The sequence below is a fragment of the Amblyomma americanum genome, chromosome 5 (genome assembly GCF_052857255.1).
Source record: "Amblyomma americanum isolate KBUSLIRL-KWMA chromosome 5, ASM5285725v1, whole genome shotgun sequence".
Classification (NCBI taxonomy): Eukaryota; Metazoa; Arthropoda; class Arachnida; order Ixodida; family Ixodidae; genus Amblyomma; species Amblyomma americanum.
This window is the reverse complement of record NC_135501.1, coordinates 175,907,771-175,929,544: the sequence shown is the minus strand read 5'-3', so window position 1 is coordinate 175,929,544 and position 21,774 is coordinate 175,907,771.

The window sequence follows — 21,774 nt, the reverse complement described above, 5'->3', positions numbered from 1 at the left end:
TGAATGCCGTCACCGGCACCACTGCATCCCACCCCGCGGGCTCCCCTATCGTCTCCAGCGTCCAAGCCGCCAACGAGGAGCCGGGAACCTATGATCAAATACCCACAGACAAGTCGTTGGTCTCCGACGCCGGATCTATGCCGTTGCCGCCGATGCCCGCTGGAGAGCAGTGCAACCAACGGAAGCTAGACGCTGGGGTACCACGCGACATGCCGTTGGCCTCCGGAACCGGATCTGTGTTCTCGCCGCCGATACCTACTGGAGAGCCGGGCAACCAACAGGAGCTAGATGCTGGGATACCACGCGATATGTCGTTGGCCTCCGGAACCGGAGTTGCGCCATCACCGCCGATACCGGCTGGAGCGCAAGAACACCATCAGCAGCTCGGTGATGCATCGCCACTAGGATCTCCAGCGGATCTCGCAGCGGTGGCGAATGCGTCGGAAGCAGCCTCTCCACCCACGGTAACTGGGGTATTAATCCTGAATTCCTTTGATATGCTTCTCTACACAGGGATAGGCTTCTTAACGTGTCTGAGTTTATAAGTTTGCCTCGTGACAACTGCTGGCCTGTTAGCGCACGAATGTCTAGCTCAAGGTAGCATAATATGGACTGGTTTGCATCGCAGGTAGTGTAACTTCGGCACTTGGTGTGAATGTCTGGGATCGGCGAAACCGTAGTCAACCACGATTCACTATTGCGAACAAGCAAGCCGAGAAGTGGACTGCGCAGGTAGCCCCACCTGAACGATAGAGAGGGAACCGACGCAAAGATCAGCAGGCTCGCTGTGTGTGCGAGTAGACGCGCGTCGACATTTCGGTTGTCAGCCTTCGGTTTGAGCAGTTCTCTTTCGTGCAGGAGGCGGTGCCTATGCAGAACGCTGGATGTCAACTGAATTGACGCTGTGAGCTGGTGCTGTGATTGTAAAGGCCCCTTTTGTTATTATTTTTCGAGTTCCGTACCATGCCCTGCAAAGACATGTTTTTCTAGATATCTTGATCAAAATCTTGATCGGAACTTTGCATCAGTGGAGTAAATCACCAATCACTATGCGACGGGATAGCGTGACGTAAACCAGTTAAAATTTCAATCTAGCCAAGTAATGCTTTTCCCGAGACGTCATAGCATTGTGTTCAACTCTTTTTGTGCGATGAAAGTCGGTTACTTCCAGGCCAGAAAGCGTTCTCAGTCTGCGTATAGCTACACTTAGGACACAATCAGAGTTCATTTCCAAAGCATGGCGAGAAGAGTCCTAGGAAATACAGCTATGCAGTGGGATTAGCGAAAGGAGTGCCGTGAGGGATTTTGTGTTCCCTACGGCGGTTCCCTATAGAGAAGCTATAGATTCTACAGGCGCTGATAAATTATTGGCGGTGATAACTGTTTACAAAAGCTGTTTCTATCACAAACAGTGCTCGTCTGAAAGCAGCGTAGCGTGATGGGCAAGAGCATGTTGGCCGTCCAACTAGGTTAAATGTCCGAACAATAGAATTTGACGATTTGACGTCTTTACTGCGTACTGCGCTTGTTAGCATCGGGGCTGCCTAGTTTGTCGCGTATTGGGGCTCAAGTTACCACTAGACGTATTTCTCTCTATGTCCCTGGCTGCCTCAACTTCAGTTCCAAGAAGGGAAGTAGTCACCGAAACCAAGCAAAGGGGAATGTTTTTAGCTCCTTCATAAATTTGTGTTGTTGAAGATTGGTAAAGTAATAGTTTATTTATTTTACGGTTTATTGATAATTAATTGGGAAGTAGAAGACAAAATCACGTGCCGCCGGTGGGATCCGAACCCACTATCTAGGAATTCGGATACGGTGATCTATCACATTAGCCTTAATATGATCTGCTTGTATTGTCTCATCGATAGCAAGCAGTGATGATGATTTTGAATTTTTATGGCGCAAGGGCGTCTATGGCCAAATGGCGCCATGGAACAAGGTATTTTCCGAGTAATCAATTTGAGGTCAAAGCCCCATTTTCCAAGCATTTCAGCTCTTACTAGCCGAGCACTAGGCCAGGGGAAAGCTTGTACCCATTGTATAACCGGTGGGTAACCAGCGGCACTAGGGATCGAACCCCGCACCTCCCACATATAGCAAGCAGTGTTTAAAGTTACAGAAAATGTTAAAACCGGCGCAGTGTTGGGTCATCGCCTAGTTACTTTCCAGTGAGAGGAGAGTCATACGAAGATTACATTCAAGTGCCGAAGTATTTTCATTTCATGCAAGAAGTTTTCACCGCGATGCCCAATATTAGAAGCCACGCATTGCTCTGCGGACCCAAATCCGCGTCCGCACTTCGTAGAAGCACTCTTGAGACAACTGCAGAGTCACTTTGAATAACTTCCCAAGAGCAGGCTTGCGCTGTAAACAGTAAGGAACAGCTGCGTCTTTATACACACTCTGTACAAGGTTGCATCTGTGCGAGGGTAGGCTCATCAGTCGATGCAGGTGATCATAGAATATAGCTGGAAGAGAAGAGACAGGCAGAATCGATATGACGCTGGGCTACTGGTGCCACACGGTGGGAAGACATTTGCAAGGAAGCAGTGCATGCCGTGTGTATATCTACGAATATTAGAGCCCAGCTTTTAGGCGCCCTTTTCTGCGTTGAGTGACGTGCCTCGGCGTAACCGAGAGAACCAGCTCATCGGAGGATGAAAAAGAGCGAACGCACCGCACAGTGGATAATTAAAGGTGACAGCGAGAAAAACACAAGGAGGAAATCGGTAGTGAAAAGGCAGCTCGCGTGGCGGTGACCCGCGGGAAAAAATGGTCAAGATTGTTCTGGAGCGCTCCCGCCATCGTGTCTCAGGTGACGGCCCAGGTCCTCCTCTCCCCACGACTTTGACGAAGCGGTGGGCGCGGACTTGCGGTTCGAGATGTGTCGAGCCCTCTCGAAAAGTCGGGGGAAGGGAGCTGGGCTCCTACTCCCTTATTCGGTGCCGCCGCACGCTTCAAGAAATTTCGCGCTTCGTTTTTTCACAGCTGTATTGCGGACCGTACACATGCCTCGACAGCTTCATTAAAGTGCTGCCGCCTTCTTTGTGCTGCAGTCGTCTCTCCCGTCTTCCCCCAGTATCTCTGAATTAATTCCTTATCGAAATTATGAAGTTCAAAGGCAGCTGTACCGGCCATTGCCCGTAGCGTTTTACCGCGACGTTTAAATGAGCATGTGCGCTATCGTTTTTCTTACGTTTGCGACCGTTTGCACTCGGAGAGTGATCTGTGACATTTTGTGCTGAATCGTGTAGCGCAACAGGGTATTGTGCGCTATGGTGTGTAACGTGAATATCTACGCGCGCGACTGATGATCAGTCCCTCGAAAATTTTATGGAATCAGGAAGAGGAGAGGGGAGACGGTGGACAAGGCACAGATTTGCGCTGCAGAACCTACCGAATCTCAAGCAGCGGCAGTAGGCTCCTGCCAGGGGGCGAATTTGATGTCGTTTCCTACAAATAACATTAGCCTGAGTTGGCATATTTGCTTGCGTCGCTGTCACGTGACCAAAGCTGTACTTTCATTTGCAAATGCTCCCAGTGAGGATGCGCCAGAGGAGACGCTGAGCTTTAAGTTCAGAAACGTCAGATTGCTGTGTTCTCTGCCGAAGCCTAAGCCCAAGTTCGCCGCCGTTCGGCAATGCACGATCTCAAACAAGTTGGAGATCTTCGCAACGACAGCGCGATAGCTCCGCCCTCTCACCAATGACTGCGCGGCGGAAAAGCCACGTGACAAGAAGAGGATTCGTGCGGGAAAGATAATGTTCGTTTACTACACGTGCCTCCGAAACGCTCCTACGGACTTAAAAACATGATATTATTGGCATCAATTAAGAAGTAGTTGATATTCAGCGAATAAGAGTACTTTATTTCTCAACAAAATTTGAGCAGTATTGGAAAAAATAATGCATGAACATTGTCCATGTTGATGGTTGCAAACCACCGGAACCAACCGCGAGCTCGTATTCTTTCCCAGCAACACTGTGATTCGCAGCGGCAGTAAACGCTCTGGAGCGACGCATGTGAAACGGAACCTTGCGAAAAGCGTCGACACCCCGCGGTGGCTCAGTGGTTAGGGCGCTCGACTACTGATCCGGAGTTCCCGGGTTCGATCCCGATCACGGCGGCTGCGTTATTATGGAGGAAAAACGCTAAGGCGCCAGTGTGCTGTGCGATATGTCAGTGCACGTTAAAGATCCCCAGGTGGTCGAAATTATTCCGGAGCCCTCCATTTCGGCACTTCTCTCTTTCTTTCTTCTTTCACTCCCTCCTTTATCCCTTCCATTACGGCGCTGTTTAGGTGTCGAAAGATATATGAGACAGATACTGCGCCATTTACTTTCCCTAAAAACAATTATTATTATTAAAAACATCGCTCCGTAATTCCGCTGTTCGCTCAATCGCTTGCGTGTGAACCGCCCTTAATGCGGGTCCGAAACGTTCTTGTCCTCTCTCCTCTTCCGTGGTCAAAGATCTCGCCTGATCCCTGCTTGAGCTATCTTGACATGAAAGCAAAAACCCTCGCGATTTCTACCACCTCGGCGAAAAAACATGGTTCGAGCCGCCCGATCAGGAATTAGTTGTTTTTGAGGAAAGAAAACGGATACTGCGCCATTTCCTTTCCCCAAAAACCAATTATTATTATTATTAAGAAAATGGCGCAGCAACAGTCGCACTCCTTTATGGACACCCAAAACACGCCGTAAGGCGAAGTGAGGAAGTGACAATTATTCCAGAGCCCTCCACTACGGCACCTCCTTTTTTATGGTTTATGGTTTATGAGGCTTTAATTCCTCGACCGACTCAGGCTATGAGAGACGCCTTAGTGAAGGTCTCCGGAAATTTCGACCACCTGGGGTTCTTTAACGTGCACTGACACCGCACAGTACACGGGCCTGTGGAATTTCGCCTCCATCGAAATTCAACCGCGTCGGCCAGGATAGAACACAGGTCTTTCGGACCGACCAGCAGCCGAGCGCCGTAACCACTCAGCCACCACTGCGGCTACCTCCTTTTTTCTTCTCTCCCTTCCTAGTTTATCCCTTCTTTTATGGCGCCGTTGGGGTGTCCGGCGAGGTGTGAGGCAGATACTGAGACATTTCCTTACCTCATGAAACTTTTTCTTTTTACATCTTGGTCTCCTTCATTTTCCAAAAGGCACTGTCAACCGGCTTTGAGCATTAACGCACCGTGCGCCAGAAATTCGCTGATTAATCCCCTGTAACAAGCATGTAATCGTTGGGAAGTCAGAAAAAAAAACGGAATGGGCACGCACCGAAGATGCATGCGGCCATAGATTAGACAAGGTAGAAGAGGAGCTTTGCCCCGTGCTGGTACGCGCTCACGTAGCAGAAGAAGAAGAAGAGACCACGAAGAAGCGTCGTCTCTCGCAGCTCTGCAAGAGAGAGAGAAAGCACTTTATTTGCACCCGTCAGAGAGTATGGGTGATGGGTGAGACGCAGCTCCCCTTTCACTGTCTGCCTCCCCCCTAGACGTCAGCCGGAATCAGTTGACTTCCGGCGGCGGTCTGGGCATGACCGATGACTTGTCGCTGTACTTGTTCTTCCTGGCTATGGAGGGAGGAGTCCCATGACTCTGTTTCCATGTCTACCATTTAGCGCTGGGCAAGCCCACAGCTTGTGATTTAGGGTCGCTATGTGTTCACAGTTTTTGCAAATTGGAGAGTGCACCTCAGGATGCCATTTGTGTAGGACACACGGGTTTGGAAAAGTACCCGTCTGCAGTTTTCGCCAGATTACTTCTTCCTTCTTTGTGAGAGATGTATGGGGGGAGGCAGGGTTCTCCTCCCCATTCTGTAGTGTTCTAGAATTTCACTGTAAGTGATTAAGTGTCGCTTTTTGGACAGGGAGTATTCTGCCTGCGCTGGGGCCCGGTGTGTGAGTGCTCGGGCGACCTCGTTGGCTCTCGTTCCCTGTGCGTCCACTATGGGCGGGTGCCCATATTATGCTAACTAGGTCGTTAGGTACGTTCTCCTTGCCTGCTTGCAGAAATTTGCCGGCCTCTTTGGACACTTGACCGTTGTCATAGGCTTTGATTGCAGATTTAGAGTCGGTGATGATAATTCTAGTTGATGGTTTTCTGGAAAAGCAGCGCTGAACAGACGAGGACAGAGACGAGGCGACAAGGACGGGCGCTCTGCCTCCTCTGGTGAAGAGTGTCTTACGCTACAGCCTGAGATTAGCTCGCCTTTGTCGCTCACTACTACTGCTGCGTAGTGGCCTTCTGGGTACTCTGCCGCATAGGTGTACACAACCCCTTGTTTTTGGAGGAGGGAGCTTTGAAGTCTTTGGACTCTGCTTCTCCTGCGTTCCTCGTTGTGTATGGGGTGCATGTTTCTTGGGATGGAGGGTATTCATGATTTGTTGGCAATCTCTTTGGGGATGGTGGTTATCCCCTCTCGTGATTCTGGGTTTTGGTAGCCCAGTTTCCTTAGCACGGATCTGCCCGTTTTGCTGCCAGTTAGTCTGACATATTGTGCCGTGAGTTTAGCCTCGCACATTTCCTCTAGTGTGTTCGACACTCCTAGGTGGAGGATCGTCTCGGTTGATGTGCACACTGGTAAACCTAGGGCAGTTTTTACCCCTTTCCTGATGAGAATGTCTACCTTGTCTCTCTGTGCTTTAGTTGTCTTTAGGTACGGGATAGCGTAGGTGATTCGGCTAATAATGAAAGAATGAACAAGCCTAAGTAGGTTCGCCTCCTTCATCCCCGCGTTTTTGTTTGCTATCCTCTAGAGAAGCCTGCATGTTTGGTTGGTCGTGGCTTCAAGTCGGTTTATTGTTTCAGTGTTTCTCCCATTTTGTTGTATCCACATACCCAGTATCCTGATCTTGTCCACCCTTGGGACCGGGGTGTTGTTGACCAGGAGCTGGATATTAACTTGCTGCTGGCTCATGATTAGCATCTCCGACTTTTCCGGTGAGCATTTTAGCCCTATGGGTCTTAGATAGCTTTCCGTTTCCCATATTGCCCTTTGTAGGGTGTCTTCTATTTGCCCATCGCTCCACCTCTGTCAACCCAAAGGGTGAGGTCATCAGCGTTGAGAGTGTGGCAGAGGCCCTCTAGCTTTCTGAGTCCTTCTTGCAGCCCGATCATTGCAATGTTAAAAAGAATAGGAGAGAGCACCGATCCCTGCGGTGTTCCCTTGTTGCCTAGCATAATGTTTTTTCTTATTGTGCCCCCGATTTCTATGTTTACCGTTCGGTCCGTGATGAAGCTTTTGATATAGTTGTATAGCTTGAGTCCTACATTTAGGTGATTGATGTGCGACAGGATCGCTTGGTGTTTGACGTTGTCAAAGGCTTTGCTAACGTCAAGCCCCACTATGACTCTCGAGTCGCTAGTCTTCCTTTCCAATACTTGTTCTTTGATTTGTAGCACGACATCGTTTGTGGACAGTTGTTGTCTGGATCCGACCATGCTGTCTGGGTAGAGTTCCTTACCTTCCAAATATCCGTTGAGCCTATTCTGTATGACGTGCTCCATGAGCTTGCCTACACAGGAGGTTAACGATATTGGCCAAAGGTTCTCAAGTTTGAGTACTTTTCCAGGTTTGGGGATGAGGACTAGATTTGCGGTTTTCCACTCCGCGGGTATCTCCCCCTGTTCCCAACACTTTTGAATGAATGATGTTAGTTGCTGGAAGGAGTCGTCATCGAGATTTCTAAGCATCTTATTGCTGATCCCATCTGGGCCAGCCGCAGTTATTCCGCGGACCTTGTTTAAGGCCGCTTCGACCTCTCTTATGGAGATTGGTTGGTCTAGCTCCTCGTTGTTTTCGCCGCTATAGTCGGGCAAGGTTTCGGTGTTTGTTTCCCCTATGTACCTCTCTTTTATCTGGTTGATAATCTCCTCCTCCGATCCCTGGAAATTGTAGGTTAGTCTTTGTATTTTTCTCCTGATCTCAGCTTTGGTGCTGCCTGGGTCCAGGAGGTGTCGCAATAGTTTCCAGGGGGTGATGGAGCTTAATTGGCCGTCTAGTTTATCGCAGATGTCGTTCCAGTGTTGTCTATTTAGTGTTTGGGCATGGCTCTCAATTTCCTTGTGGAGAGCAGCTATTCTCCTTCTCAGGTTACGGTTGCCCTTTTTTTGTACGAGCTCGGTTTCTGCCTCTTTTTTCTTTTGCCACAGTTGTCTCATGTGGCTGTCAACCCAGTTTTGTTCCTCATCTAATTCCACTTCCTCCTCAGCTGCTTTGCACGCCTGCTTGATGCCATTGGCCCATTCAGCTATGCCGGTGATCTCCCCGCAAACCCCTCCGTTGGCACGGAAGGACTGCCAATTGATGGATTTGAGGGTTTTCCTTTCCCGTTTGATGTTGACCCCCTTTTGGATAACGATCTCTATGATTCTGTGATCACTGCCTAGGTTCTCTCTCGTGTTGTGCCATGCAGCCTCAACGTCCACTCCTATCATGGCCAGGTCGGGGGAGGTGTCGTATGAAACGCTGTTCCCCTGCCTCGTCGGTGCGAGCGGATTGTTAAGGAGGGTTACATTGCACTGTGTCATGGCGTCCCATACTTCCCTCGCTTTTATCTGGGAGTGGTTGTATCCCCGGGCTTGGTGTGGCACATTAAAATCTCCTACTAATACGAGACGCTGCTGACCTTGTGCCAGGGCTTGCGCTTTGGCAAAGACCTCCCTGAAGCCGCAGCCTTTCCTAAATTTAGGAGAGCTGTAGACGTTCAAGAGTAGCAGGCTGCGTTCTTTCCGCCTCTGCGGTATAATCTCCGTTAACCCATAGTTAATCTGCGTGCATCCTACCTCATGCTGCATGACAGTGATATTTCTCTTCACCAGGGTAGCAGTCTGCGTGTTTGGCGACTGGCCTGGGTACGTTTTGTATCCGCTCAGTTTAGCGTTTTTCCCACGTTCTTGCAGCGCGATGATGTCGGGACCATCGCGTCCCGCAAGGTAGGCTCGGAGAACGTTTCTTTTTTTGTAAATCTCCTACAGTTTCATTGCCATATTGTGTTTGCCCTAGTGTTTAGTCTGGCCATGATTCAACCGCAGAAGGATTTGTTTTTGCTGTTCTGCCAATTGGTCAATTCTAGTTCCCATTAGAATAACTAGTTGGCTGAGCTGGACGGAAAGTCGGTCTATCCTCTCCGCGTTACGCTGGGTAGCTATGGCCGCCTGTTGTACTACCTCTTTTAGTTGCTGCATGTCTATCTCAAGTTTGTCTGCCCTGCCCTCGGTCTTCGTAAGGCCCGAATTGGTCGTTTTAACTCGTTTTTTCTTTGGCGGTGCAGGTACCTCTGGCTCGGATTCGGACGACTTATCTTCCATGGCCTCCTGTGCGCTTCCGGTTGTCTGAGTTGAGCTTTGAGCTCAATGTTCTCCCTTTGCAACTCGATAATGTGATTACGGAGCTCCTGCATCTGAGCCTGTGTTTTCTCCTGGTATAGTTTCATTGCTCCTGTTGCTGTTGCATCATTTCGTGTTGTTGTTTCATTTGCACTTTTAAGTTCCGTCACTATGTCTGAGTCATGTGAATTCCCCACTTCCCAGCCTACCTTTTTGGTGGGTGGTGCCCCTTGTTTCTTGGGCGGGGTTGGGGTGGCCTGCTGCGGTAGCCTCGGAAAGGATGTAGACCGGCGTCGCTCCTTGCTCGTGGCCCGCGTCCTGCTCGCGTCCCGCCTGCTGCGATGCTCTGGTAGTTTCTTCTCCTCCTCCTCCTGCTGCTGGAGCTTCTCCCATTGTCGTTTCTTAACGATGTATGGGGTTCTGAAGATCTCCTTGCAGGTTCTATCGCCGGTGGGGTGCGGCTGGCCACACAGCTTGCAGGTGAGGTTGCAGTCGTGTCCCTCGGTTGGGTTGGGGATTCCGCAGCTTCTGCACTTCTCCTCGTTGCTCTCGCATACGTCGGATCGGTGTCCCAGGTCTCCGCACTTATAACATACGTCGTACTTTTTCTTGTACAAATAACAGTTCAAGATGGCACCTAGACACTCGATTTTCCTTGGTACCTCCTTGGTGGTGAATTGGAGCATGATGGTCTTGCTCTGTCCTAGTCGTCTGATCTCCAGCACCTTGGGGTTCTCCTCATGTTCTGCTATCCCCTGCTTGATCTTTTGCAGTGAGGTCGTGAGTCCAATTCCGTGGATGACTCCTCTCGAGAAGTCGTCGGGTACTGCCAGGTGAACGGTCACCTCGTGCATTTTCCCTTCAATGGCCAGATGTGTGAGGCGTAGGAGCTTGTCTCTTGCCTCCGTGCTGGGCGTGAAGAAGACCAAAATGCCTTGCTTCTCGTTCTTGACGAGCTGGCACGCTTTGTTTCATTCAGTCTTCGCACTTACATGTATGGCTTCGGTCAGGGTTGGTCCATAGTACTGTTTGACTACCATGCCTCCCTTGGGGCGGAAAATGATTCTCCAGCCATTCTCGGGAAGCTTGACTTGTTTCGATGCGATCGATTTCTCCGCTTGCTGTTTGACTTTGCGTTTCGCTGATGGTGGTGGGGTGTCTATCAATTTCACTTCTTCTGAGACGAGCTTGGTTTTCCGTGCCCATTTCTCCTCGAGGTTGCATTTGTTGAGTACAGTGATCCAATCTGAGGCGTCGAGCTCGCCCTTTTCGGCGCTGCGACCTTCCATGGCGATATTCATACCTCCTGTTGGCTGCCGCACAGCTGACGCGGCGGCACCGGGGGCCTCGGTAAGCCTTAGCCCTCGTTAGGCCTAGTGGCCGGCGTTCGGGTTAGCGCGTCGGCACACGGCTGGCAGACGTTTGGTTCTAAAATGGCGAAAAATCCGCTTACGGAAAAAACGCTGGTGTCCGCAGAGTCCTCTCAACTTCCGATTGGCGATTTTAACCAGCTCTGGTCGATCCGACAACATTTGCCGCTAGAAATCACTGCAGGAAGACAGAGCCGACGTGACATACGTCCGCTCGCCACAGCCCCCTAGCGGCCGATCGCAGCTCTGCAAGCTTCAAGAAGGTGCCTTCTGGCAAGTACGCATTGCCCTCATTCCTAATGCCATTTGTCTTCAGAGATTTCCACCGGCACTATTGTAAAGACTTCGCGCACTCCCCCTGCCATCGGCTCGTCGATATTTCCTCGCCGCCATCTTCCCTAGTCTAAATCATTAATAGTTAGCCTGCCTCTCTGGCGCAGTGCCCCTTGCGTCTTACTAACGAGCGTGATGACGTAGGTTCAATTTCGAGCTCCGCTAGCACACTTTTATTCAACATAACCTGAAAAGCAATCGTGTGCGGAGATGTCGGTATGCCTTCAGGGTAACCTGAACCACCACCTTGACGGCGACGACAAACGCCTTGGCGACAGTATTGTAAGTAGAAATTCACTGTAGGACACTGGCACCTTGTCGCTTTCTTCAAGCCAAGCTGTCTGTTTCGTGTTCTCTCGAGTTCCACCTGGAAGCGTATCCTAGCTTACCTGTGCAGTGAAAGGCAAAGTTCCCCACGGAAACCCTGGTCTCTTTACAATACTACAATTCTGAGTGCCGGTGAGGATTAGCGCGGGTTTGAGCCCCTTCCTTCGACAAAGGTGGCCGCTTTATTACGTCAAGATGACGCCAGAGAGCAGCCGTAAGAAAAGAAATGGACGTTACTTAACGGGCTCTGTTGTCAACTTCAACGCGGCTGCGGCCCATGACGTAATGAACATGACTGTAATGTTAATCGAATGTTTATGCGATGATCTGAGGACTCCTTCATTTACACCTCATCCTTGCTAGCACCCAGACGGCCATGTCGAAGTAGTCCAGCCAGCTAAAGCACACCAAAAAAAGGCCTCCAGAAGACCCGTCGGAGCGCGAGCAGTGCACACGCTCCTGTGACCTCCATGGTGTAAATTCGCTGTAAATAACGGAAACGTTTTCGCTTTGTTCCGATCGAGTTATCTTTTTCGTTTATGTGATATTTGTGATAAGCAATGTTTTAGGACTCCCTTCATTTGTACTTCGACATTGTATGAACGCAGGTGACCATGTCCAAGCAATCTGGCAGGCGAAGCAGCAGTACAAAGAGCCGCCACAAGATAGGTCGCAGCGGGAGCGACGTGAAAGCCGTCACCGGCACCACTGCATCCCACCCCGCGGGCTCCCCTATCGTCTCCAGCGTCCAAGCCGCCAACGACGGGCAAGGAACCAACGCTCCAATACCAAGCGACAAGCCGTTGGCCTCCGAAACCGGATCTGTGTTGTCGCCGCCGATACCTACTGGAGAGCCGGGCAACCAACAGGAGCTAGATGCTAGGATACCAAGCGACAAGCCGTTGGCCTCCGAAACCGGATCTGTGTTGTCGCCGCCGATACCTACTGGAGAGCCGGGCAACCAACAGGAGCTAGATGCTAGGATACCACGCGACATGCTGTTGGCCTCCGGAACCGGAGTTGCGCCATCACCGCCGATACCGGCTGGAGCGCAAGAATACCATCAGAAGCTAGGTGATGCATCGCCACTAGGATCTCCAGCCGGTCTCGTAGCGGTGGCGAATGCGACGGAAGCAGCCTCTCCACCCACGGTAACTCAGGTATTAATCCTGAATTCCTTTGATATGCTTCTCTACACAGGGATAGGCTTCTTAGCGTGTCTGAGTTTATAAGTTTCCTTCGTGACAACTGCTGGCCTGTTAGCGCACGAATATCGAACTCAAGGTAGCATAATATGGATTGGTTTGCATCGCAGGTAGTGTAACTTCGGCACTTGGTGTGAATGTCTGAGATCGGCGAAACAGGAGTCAACCACGATTCACTATTGCGAACAAGCAAGCCGAGAAGTGGACTGCGCAGGTAGCCCCACCTGAACGATAGAGAGGGAACCGACGCAAAGATCAGCAGGCTCGCTGTGTGTGCGAGTAGACGCGCGTCGACATTTCGGTTGTCAGCCTTCGGTTTGAGCAGTTCTCTTTCGTGCAGGAGGCGGTGCCTATGCAGAACGCTGGACGTCAACTGAATCGACGCTGTGGGCTGGTGCTGTGATTGTAAAGGCCCCTTTTGTTATTATTTTTCGAGTTCCGTACCATGCCCTGCAAAGAAATGTTTTTCTAGATATCTTGATCAAAATCTTGATCGGAACTTTGCATCAGTGGAGTAAATCACCAATCATTATGCGACGGGATAGCGTGACGTAAACCAGTTACAATTTCAATCTAGCCAAGTAATGCTTTTCCCGAGACGTCATAGCATTGTGTTCAACTCTTTTTGTGCGATGAAAGTCGGTTACTTCCAGGCCAGAAAGCGTTCTCACTCTGCGTATAGCTACACTTAGGACACAATCACAGTTCATTTCCAAAGCATGGCGAGAAGAGTCCTAGGAAATACAGCTATGCAGTGGGATCAGCGAATGGAGTGCCGTGAGGGATTTTCTGTTCCCTACGGCGGTTCCCTATAGAGAAGCTATAGATTCTACAGGCGCTGATAAATTATTGGCGGTGATAACTGTTTACAAAAGCTGTTTCTGTCACAAACAGTGCTCGTCTGAAAGCAGCGTAGCGTGATGGGCAAGAGCATGTTGGCCGTCCAACTAGGTTAAATGTCCGAACAATAGAATTTGACGACTTGACGTCTTTACTGCGTACTGCGCTTGTTAGCATCGGGGCTGCCTAGTTTGTCGCGTATTGGGGCTCAAGTTACCACTACACGTATTTCTCCCTATGTCCCTGGCTGCCTCAACTTCAGTTCCAAGAAGGGAAGTAGTCACCGAAACCAAGCAAAGGGGAATGTTTTTAGCTCCTTCGTAAATTTGTGTTGTTGAAGATTGGTAAAGTAATAGTTTATTTATTTTACGGTTTATTGATAATTAATTGGGAAGTAGAAGACAAAATCACGTGCCGCCGGTGGGATCCGAACCCACTATCTAGGAATTCGGATGCGGTGATCTATCACATTAGCCTTAATATGATCTGCTTGTATTGTCTCATCGATAGCAAGCAGTGATGATGATTTTGAATTTTTATGGCGCAAGGGCGTCTATGGCCAAAGGGCGCCATGGCACAAGGTATTTTCCGAGTAATCAATTTGAGGTCAAAGCCCCATTTTCCAAGCATTTCAGCCCTTACTAGCCGAGCACTAGACCAGGGGAAAGCTTGTACCCATTGTATAATCGGTGGGTACCCAGCGGCACTAGGGATCGAACCCCGCACCTCCCACATATAGCAAGCAGTGTTTAAAGTTACAGAAAAAGTTAAAGCCAGCGCAGTGTTGGGTCATCGCCTAGTTACTTTCCAGTGAGAGGAGAGTCATACGAAGATTACATTCAAGTGCCGAAGTATTTTCATTTCATGCAAGAAGTTTTCACCGCGACGCCCAATATTATAGAAGCCACGCATTGCTCTGTGGACCCAAATCCGCGTCCGCACTTCGTAGAAGCACTCTTGAGACAACTGCAGAGTCACATTGAATAACTTCCCAAGAGCAGGCTTACGCTGAAAACAGTAAGGAACAGCTGTGTCTCTATACACACTCTGTACAAGGTTGCATCTGTGCGAGGGTAGGCTCATCAGTCTATGCAGGTGATCATAGAAGATAGCTGGAAGAGAAGAGACAGGCAGAATCGATATGACGCAGGGCTACTGGTGCCACACGGTGGGAAGACATTTGCAGGGAAGCAGTGCATGCCATGTGCATATCTACGAATATTAGAGGCCACCTTTTAGGCGCCCTTTTCTGCGTTGAGTGACGTGCCTCGGTGTAACCGAGAGAACCAGCTCATCGGAGGATGAAAAAGAGCGAACTCACCGCACAGTAGATTATTAAAGGCGACAGCGAGAAAAACACAAGGAGGAAATCGATAGTGAAAAGGCAGCTCGCGTGGCGGTGACCCGCGGGAAAAAATCGTCAAGATTGTTCTGGAGCGCTCCCGCCAGCGTGTCTCAGGCGACGGCCCAGGTCCTCCTCTCCCCACGACTTTGACGAAGCGGTGGGCGCGGACTTGCGGTTCGAGATGTGTCGAGCCCTCTCGAAAAGTCGGGGGAAGGGAGCTGCGCTCCTACTCCCTTATTCGGTGCCGCCGCACGCTTCAAGAAATTTCGCGCTTCGTTTTTTCACAGCGGTATTGCGGATCGTACACATGCCTCGACAGCTTCATTAAAGTACTGCCGCCTTCTTTGTGCTTCAGTCGTCTCTTCCGTCTTCCCCCAGTATCTCTGAATTAATTCCTTATCGAAATTATGAAGTTCAAAGGGAGCTGTACCGGCCATTGCCCGTTGCGTTCTACCGCGACGTTTAAATGAGCATGTGCGCTATCGTTTTTCTCACGTTTGCGACCGTTTGTACTCGGAGAGTGATCTGTGACATTTTGTGCTGAATCGTGTAGCGCAACAGGGTATTGTGTGCTATGGTGTGTAACGTGAATATCTACGCGCGCGACTGATGATCAGTCCCTCGAAAATTTTATGGAATCTGGAAGAGGAGAGGGGAGACGGTGGACAAGGCACTGATTTGCGCTGCAGAACCTACCGAATCCCAAGCAGCGGCAGTAGGCTCCTGCCAGGGGGCGAATTTGATGTCGTTTCCTACAAATAACATTAGCCTGAGTTGGCATATTTGCTTGCGTCGCTGTCACGTGACCAAAGCTGTACTTTCATTTGCAAATGCTCCCAGTGAGGATGCGCCAGAGGAGACGCTGAGCTTTAAATTCAGAAACGTCAGATTGCTGTGTTCTCTGGCGAAGCCTAAGCCCAAGTTCGCCGCCGTTCGGCAATGCATGATCTCAAACAAGTTGGAGATCTTCGCAACGACAGCGCGATAGCTCCGCCCTCTCACCAATGACTGCGCGGCGGAAAAGCCACGTGACAAGAAGAGGATTCGTGCGGGAAAGATAATGTTTGTTTACTACACGTGCCTCCGAAACGCACGTACGGACTTAAAAACATGATAATATTGGCATCAATTAAGAAGTAGTTGATATTCAACGAATAATAGTACTTTATTTCTCAACAAAATTTTAGCAGTATTGGAAAAATAATGCATGAACATTGTCCATGTTGATGGTTGCAAACCACCGGAACCAACCGCGAGCTCGTATTCTTTCCCAGCAACACTGGGATTCGCAGTGGCAGTAAACGCTTTGGAGCGACGCATGTGAAATGGAACCTTGCGAAAAGCGTCGACCCCCCGCGGTGGCTCAGTGGTTAGGGCGCTCGACTACTGATTCGGAGTTCCCGGGTTCGAACCCGATCACGGCGGCTGCGTTATTATGGAGGAAAAACGCTAAGGCGCCCGTGTGCTGTGCGATATGTCAGTGCACGTTAAAGATCCCCAGGTGGTCGAAATTATTTCGGAGCCCTCCATTACGGCACCTCTCTCTTTCTTTCTTCTTTCACCCCCTCCTTTATCCCTTTCCTTACGGCGCGGTTCAGGTGTCCAAAGATATATGAGACAGATACTGCGCCATTTACTTTCCCTAAAAACAATTATTATTATTATTAAAAACATCGCTGCGTAATTCCGCTGTTCGCTCAATCGCTTGCGTGTGAACCGCCCTTAATGCGGGTCCGAAACGTTCTTGTCCTCTCTCCTCTTCCGTGGTCAAAGATCTCGCCTGATCTCTGCTTGAGCTATCTTGACATTAAAGCAAAAACCCTCACGAAAAAACATGGTTCGAACGGCCCGATCGGCAATTAGTGGTTTTTGAGGAAAGAAAATGGATACTGCGCCATTTCCTTTCCCCAAAAACCAATTATTATTATTATTAAGAAAATGGCGCAGCAACAGTCGCACTCCTTTATAGACACCTAAAACACGCCGTAAGGCGAAGTGAGGAAGTGACAATTATTCCAGAGCCCTCCACTACGGCACCTCCTTTTTTATGGTTTATGGTTTATGAGGCTTTAATTCCTCGACCGACTCAGGCTATGAGAGACGCCTTAGTGAAGGTCTCCGGAAATTTCGACCACCTGGGGTTCTTTAACGTGCACTGACATCGCACAGTACACGGGCCTGTGGAATTTCGCCTCCATCGAAATTCAACCGCATCGGCCAGGATAGAAGACACGTCTTTCGGAGCGACCAGCAGACGAGAGCCGTAACCACTCAGCCACCGCTGCGGCTACCTCCTTTTTTCTTCCCTCCCTTCCTAGTTTATCCCATCTTTTACGGCACCGTTGGGGTGTCCGGCGAGGTGTGAGGAAGATACTGAGACATTTCCTTACCTCATGAAACTTTTTCTTTTTACATCTTGGTCTCCTTCTTTTTCGAAAAGGCATTGTCAACCGGCTTTGAGCATTAACGCACCGGGCGCCAGAAATTCGCTGATTTATCCCCTGTAACAAGCATGTAATCGTTGGGAAGTCAGAAAAAAAAACGCAATGGGCACGCACCGAAGATGCATGCGGCCATAGATTAGACAAGGTAGAAGAGGAGCTTTGCCCCGTGCTGGCACGCGCTCACGTAGCAGAAGAAGAAGAGACAACGAAGAAGCGTCGTCTCTCGCGGCTCTGCGAGAGAGAGAGAAAGCACTTTATTTGCACCCGTCAGATAGTATGGGTGATGGGTGAGACGCAGCTCCCCTTTCACCGTCTGCCTCCCCCCTAGACGTCGGCCGGAATCAGTTGACTTCCGGCGGCGGCCTGGGCATGACCGATGACTTGTCGCTGTACTTGTTCTTCCGGGCTATGGAGGGAGGAGTCCCATGACTCTGTTTCCATGTCGACCATTTTTGCGCTGGGCAAGCCCACAGCTTGTGATTTAGGGTCGCTATGTCTTCACAGTTTTTGAAAATTGGAGAGTGCACCTCAGGATGCCATTTGTGTAGGACATACGGGTTTGGAAAAGTACCCGGCTGCAGTTTTCGCCAGATTACTTCTTCCTTTTTTGTGAGAGATGTATGGGGGTAGGCAGGGTTCTCCTCCCCATTCTGTAGTGTTCTAGAATTTCCCTGTCAGTGATTAAGTGTCGCTTTTTGGACAGGGAGTATTCTGCCTGCGCTGGGGCCCGGTGTGTGAGTGCTCGGGCGACCTCGTTGGCGATCTCGTTCCCTGTGCGTCCACTATGGGCGGGTGCCCATATTATGCTAACTAGGTCGTTAGGTACGTTCTCCTTGCCTGCTTGAAGAAATTTGCTGGCCTCTTTGGACACTTGACCGTTGTCATAGGCTTTTATTGCAGTTTTAGAGTCGGTGATGATAATTCTGGTTGATGGTTTTCTGGAAAAGCAGCGCTGAACAGACGAGGACAGAGACGAGGCGACAAGGACGGGCGCTCTGCCTCCTCTGGTGAAGAGTGTCTTACGCTACAGCCTGAGATTAGCTCGCCTTTATCGCTCACTACTACTGCTGCGTAGTGGCCTTCTGGGTACTCTGCCGCATCGGTGTACACAACCCCTTGTTTTGAAGGAGGGAGCTTTGGAGTCTTTGGACTCTGCTTCTCCTGCGTTCCTCGTTGTGTATGGGGTGCATGTTTCTTGGGATGGGGGTATTCATAATTTGTTGGCAATCTCTTTGGGGATGGTGGTTATCCCCTCTCGTGATTCTGGGTTTTGGTAGCCCAGTTTCCTTAGCACGGATCTGCCCGTTTTGCTGCCAGTTAGTCTGACATATTGTGCCGTGAGTTTAGCTTCGCACATTTCCTCTAGTGTGTTCGACACTCCTAGGTGGAGGATCGTCTCGGCTGATGTGCACACTGGTAAACCTAGGGCAGTTTTCACCCCTTTCCTGATGAGAATGTCTACCTTGTCTCTCTCTGCTTTAGTTGTCTTTAGGTACGGGATAGCGTAGGTGATTCGGCTAATAATGAAAGAATGAACAAGCCTAAGTAGGTTCGCCTCCTTCATCCCCGCGTTTTTGTTTGCTATCCTCTAGAGAAGCCTGCATGTTTGGTTGGTCGTGGCTTCAAGTCGGTTTATTGTTTCAGTGTTTCTCCCATTTTGTTGTATCCACATACCCAGTATCCTGATCTTGTCCACCCTTGGGACCGGGGTGTTGTTTACCAGGAGCTGGATATTAACTTGCTGCTGGCTCATGATTAGCATCTCCGACTTTTCCGGTGAGCATTTTAGCCCTATGGGTCTCAGATAGCTTTCCGTTTCCCATATTGCCCTTTGTAGGGTGTCTTCTATTTGCCCATCGCTCCCCCTCTGTCAACCCAAAGGGTGAGGTCATCAGCGTTGAGAGTGTGGCAGAGGCCCTCTAGCTTTCTGAGTCCTTCTTGCAGCCCGATCATTGCAATGTTAAAAAGAATAGGAGAGAGCACCGATCCCTGCGGTGTTCCCTTGTTGCCTAGCATAATGTTTTTTTCTTATTGTGCCCCCGATTTCTATGTTTACCGTTCGGTCCGTGATGAAGCTTTTGATATAGTTGTATAGCTTGAGTCCTACATTTAGGTGATTGAGGTGCGACAGGATCGCTTGGTGTTTGACGTTGTCAAACGCTTTGCTAACGTCAAGCCCCACTATGACTCTCGAGTCGCTAGTCTTCTTTTCCAATACTTGTTCTTTGATTTGTAGCATGACATCGTTTGTGGACAGTTGTCTGGATCCGACCATGCTGTCTGGGTAGAGTTCCTTACCTTCCAAATATCCGTTGAGCCTATTCTGTATGACGTACTCCATGAGCTTGCCTACACAGGAGGTTAACGATATTGGCCTAAGGTTCTCAAGTTTGAGTACTTTTCCAGGTTTAGGGATGAGGACTAGATTTGCGGTTTTCCACTCCACGGGTATCTCCCCCTGTTCCCAACATTTTTGAATGAATGCTGTTAGTTGCTGGAAGGAGTCGTCATCGAGATTTCTAAGCATCTTACTGCTGATCCCATCTGGGCCAGCCGCAGTTATTCCGCGGACCTTGTTTAAGGCCGCTTGGACCTCTCTTATGGAGATTGGTTGGTCTAGCTCCTCGTTGTTTTCGCCGCTATAGTCGGGCAAGGTTTCGGTGTTTGTTTCCCCTATGTACCTCTCTTTTATCTGGTTGATCATCTCCTCCTCCGATCCCTGGAAATTGTGGGTTAGTCTTTGTATTTTTCTCCTGGTCTCAGCTTTGGTGCTGCCTGGGTCCAGGAGCTGTCGCAATAGTTTCCAGGTGGTGACGGAGCTTAATTGGCCGTCTAGTCTATCGCAGATGTCGTTCCAGTGTTGTCTATTTAGTGTTTGGGCATGGCTCTCAATTTCCTTGTTGAGAGCAGCTATTCTCCTTCTCAGGTTACGGTTGCCCTTTTTTTGGGCGAGCTCGGTTTCTGCCTCTTTTTTCTTTTGCCACAGTTGTCTCATGTGGCTGTCAACCCAGTTTTGTTCCTCATCTACTTCCACTTCCTCCTCAGCTGCTTTGCACGCCTGCTTGATGCCATTGGCCCATTCAGCTATGTCGGTGATCTCCCCGCAAACCCCTCCGTTGGCGCGGAAGGACTGCCAATTGATGGATTTGAGGGTTTTCCTTTCCCGTTTGATGTTGACCCCGTTTTGGATAACGATCTCTATGATTCTGTGATCACTGCCTAGGTTCTCTCTCGTGTGGTGCAATGTAGCCTCAACGTCCACTCCTATCATGGCCAGGTCGGGGGAGGTGTCGTATGAAACGCTGTTCCCCTGCCTCGTCGGTGCGAGCGGATCGTTAAGGAGGGTGAAATTGCACTGTGTCATGGCGTCCCATACTTCCCTCCCTTTTATCTGGGAGTGGTTGTATCCCCGTGCTTGGTGTGGCGCATTAAAATCACCTACTAATACGAGACGCTGCTGACCTTGTGCCAGTGCTTGCGCTTTGGCAAAGACATCCCTGAAGCCGCAGCCTTTCCTAAATTTAGGAGAGCTGTAGTCGTTCAAGACTAGCAGGCTGCGTTCTTTCCGCCTCTGCGGTATAATCTCCGTTAACCCATAGTTAATCTGCGTGCATCCTACCTCATGCTGCATGAAAGTGATATTTCTCTTCACCAGGGTAGCAGTCTGCGTGTTTGGCGACTGGCCTGGGTACATTTTGTATCCGCTCAGTTTAGCGTTTTTCCCACGTTCTTGCAGCGCGATGATGTCGGGACCATCGCGTCCCGCAAGGTAGGCTTCGAGAACGTTTCTTTTTTTTGTAAATCTCCTACAGTTCCATTGCCATATTGAGTTTGCCCTAGTGTTGAGTCTGGCCATGATTCAACCGCAGAAGGATTTGTTTTTGCTGTTCTGCCAATTGGTCAATTCTAGTTCCCATTAGAATAACTAGTTGGCTGAGCTGGACGGAAAGTCGGACTATCCTCTCCGCGTTACGCTGGGTAGCTATGGCCGCCTGTTGTACTACCTCTTTTAGTTGCTGCATGTCTATCTCAAGTTTGTCTGCCCTGCCCTCGGTCTTCGTAAGGCCCGAATTGGTCGTTTTAACTCGTTTTTTCTTTGGCGGTGCAGGTACCTCTGGCTCGGATTCGGACGACTTATCTTCCATGGCCTCCTGTGCGCTTCCGGTTGTCTGAGTTGAGCTTTGAGCTCAATGTTCTCCCTTTGCAACTCGATAATGTGATTACGGAGCTCCTGCATCTGAGCCTGTGTTTTCTCCTGGTATAGTTTCATTGCTCCTGTTGCTGTTGCATCATTTCGTGTTGTTGTTTCATTTGCACTTTTAAGTTCCGTCACTATGTCTGAGTCATGTGAATTCCCCGCTTCCCAGCCTACCTTTTTGGTGGGTGGTGCCCCTTGTTTCTTGGGCGGGGTTGGGGTGGCCTGCTGCGGTAGCCTCGGAAAGGATGTAGACCGGCGTCGCTCCTTGCTCGTGGCCCACGTCCTGCTCGCGTCCCGCCTGCTGCGATGCTCTGGTAGTTTCTTCTCCTCCTCCTCCTGCTGCTGGAGCTTCTCCCATTGTCGTTTCTTAACGCTGTATGGGGTT